This window comes from Atta colombica, unplaced genomic scaffold, assembly GCF_001594045.1.
Source record: "Atta colombica isolate Treedump-2 unplaced genomic scaffold, Acol1.0 scaffold7, whole genome shotgun sequence".
NCBI lineage: Eukaryota > Metazoa > Arthropoda > Insecta > Hymenoptera > Formicidae > Atta > Atta colombica.
In genome coordinates this window covers 306524-309731 of record NW_017259561.1, presented here as the reverse complement: position 1 = coordinate 309731, position 3208 = coordinate 306524, and positions in this window count along the sequence as shown.

Sequence of the window (3208 nt, the reverse complement as noted above, 5' to 3'; positions counted from 1 at the left end):
AACAGAGATATTACAGAAATGTAAATTAACAATATGCCTACAAAAATATCAATAATATAATATCTTTGTAATATCTTTATAATATTCTATAAACATTGCAAAACTGTAATTCTTTAATTATTACAATAATAATAATATAAAAATGTAAGTTTTTACAATATTTATGTAATACAGTCTTAGTTTAATAGCCGTTTTTATGATATAATAATTAATATAATTTATTTTATATTTAAATAAAAAATTTATTGAGCTATTATTTGACGGCCATTTCATTAGCTAAATTTTATATTTATTTTAAATATAAAATCAAAAGATTGTATGATATCGAGTTTGAATACAATCAATACATCATTATTGGAAGATGATAAGCAATTAAATTACTGAAAACGATTTATCGAAATATGTATTAATTATGTGATCAATGATATATTTATGCCTGAACGCAAGAAAAAACGAACGCCCGAACTTTACTGTTAAATTTCATACCGTCATTTTAATTGATTTCAATTGACTCGGAGTGGTTTCGAATTAAAAAGAATCACTACGATTAACTTAATCCATAATTAATTTATCAAGTATTATTATATTAATGTGTTTGTAGTTTGTTCGGAGTACACACATACATGCTCTATACGAATAAATTTATCCTTCAGAATTAATACTGTATTTATTGGAATATTTTATGGTTTTATCATAAAATTTTGCTTTTGGAAAGCACATATTACTAGAAATGCGATTTGTAAAAAAATTAAAGTTAGTGAGATGTATGTATACAAATAGTTTTCATTTTAGAATCTTCTAAAAAATTGATCTAAATACATTACATTGCAATATTGCTGGAACGTTTTGTTTGCAATATAAAAGCGGACATCTTAACACTGTTAGAATTTTGCAATAATAATTCAGCAACGTTTCGCAACCATCATGCAATATTGCAATGTTTCAGTGAAATAATTTTGCAATGTTTCTGCAATCTTTCTGTGCTATGTGGGATTTAACGCATAAAATTATACCTTTTTCTTCTGTTCTTTTTCTCAGTCATCAACTTTTTTTTAAAAAAGTGTATATATTTTTTATTTATAATTTATTTAGATTTTGTGGTAGATAATCCGTAATAAGTAAGTATATATATTTCTCGATTATTATTTTTCGTCTCTCGTCTCTTAATGTAGATTAAATGCGGCGCGCATGAGCAGTACAGTTTGTGACGTCTTCATCCGACAGTAATGCCAACCCAAATGGAGGGGATGCGTATCAGGCAGAAATCAAATATGTGTGTTTCGACTGCCCGAGACACATCTCGAGACCGGTCATGTTGGCAGGCGATTTGTTTCCGACTTTCTCGCGCCTTTTTATTGTCAGAAGTGAATCATCAATGCACATAAGTATTATTGAGTATTATTGTTGAAATAATTGAATCGTATGACTCTCATTATTTCGTAATGGACAGCATCGGATTACCGATTTTGGAACGGCAAAGCAGCCGTGTCGAGCAAGTGTTGCAGTGGCTGGTGTAAGCGGAAATAAGTTTAAATCTCGACACTACAGATATGCGAAATTGATCCTTAGTGACTCATTAATGACAATTTCAGACGAAAGAAGTGGTATCTCTGTTCCTATCAAAAGCTCGAATTGGCAGTACAAACAATGGGAGCGTCGATTACTCCACGTGAGCGTCATGTATTATTTCGTAATAATCATAATGTCATGGCAATTACATCATTACGGAGCGGCGGTAAACATTTCGGACAAGAGTCGTAATTGCGGCGATGCAAGTTGGTTGCAATAAGTTTAGATTTCGACGTTGTAGATATTCGAAAATGCTTATTGCGATTTATTTCAACACGATCCATGCATATGTGCAGTCCGTAACGATGTAATTGTAGCTTTAATATGCCTTTAATATGTCATTTTAATAATAGTTTTAATTTGTCGCGATGGACGTGCAAGAATGATTCTTGTAGACTCATTTGAATATGATGCATGTGCGGAATAACTATTTCGCGTTGAATTTTTCGTAAGTCCGATTGATGATCTTTGAACGGTCTCGCGTCTCTTTATCGTCGAGAGTGAATCGATGATCTATGTAGACGAAAGTATAAAAGTGGAGCGCCGAATTGTTAATAGCATACAAAAGTCGATATTGTGATAATGGACGTGTCGGTATCAATATCGAACGAAAATCATAACCTTAGATGACATAAAATTATCAGTAAGTTTAAATTTTAACGCTGCAGAGATAACGGCAAGGTGATAGATTAGAAACATGTCCTCAGATAGTATAAAGAGTTCAAAAAGAATTCAGTAATATGTCATCAATATTCTGAATTCATTTTTAGATGATTTAGAAAAAGAATTCTTTTTCTGAATTGCATCTAAAAATGAGCTCAGAATTGATGACATTCGACTGAACCCAAGCAGAACAACAAGTTATTATGATATCAAAATGATGTCAAAATGAATCCAAAATGATCACTAAAAGTCATTTTTCAATTCATTTTCGATGTCATTTTGACGTTATCGTGATTTGTTATTTTCTGAGGAATTTTTTTTGAATTCTTTTAAACTCTCTGTGCTATCTGAGGACATGATGTTTTTTGTCAAAAATATGTATTATTTGATCATAGTACCAATGGTACAAGATTGACAATTTGAAGCTTTTACGATATTAAATTGCGCCACTAATGGAAAATTTGTATTGTAATATTTTAAATATAATATCGATATTAAACACAATCAGGAAAAAGTGATTTTTATAATAGAAATAATTTAACATCGACAAGAAAAGGAATAATGATTACATTTGAAAATAATCGCTGCTGCAAAACATTACTGCTAATTATTATTATATATTTCGATTAATTTATTCATATTAAATTTATTCATATAATCAATGTTAAAGTTATACTATTTAAATAAGAACTACAATCGCACATAGTTTATACTTGACGAAACACTGACGACTGGCATTAATACAACAAATATGTTTCGCCAAGTAAACTCCATGCAACAATATCGTAGTAATATTAATATAGCAGATTAATTATGTGGAAGTTAAAATATTGATAATTATTTACAAATATTATTTACATTCTCGCGATTAAAAAATTGTAAAATTGCTATATTTAATTGTGATCGCAATATCTACGAAATTATGTGATTTAATTGAAATATATAATATTTATACATAATTGATAGTATTTATATA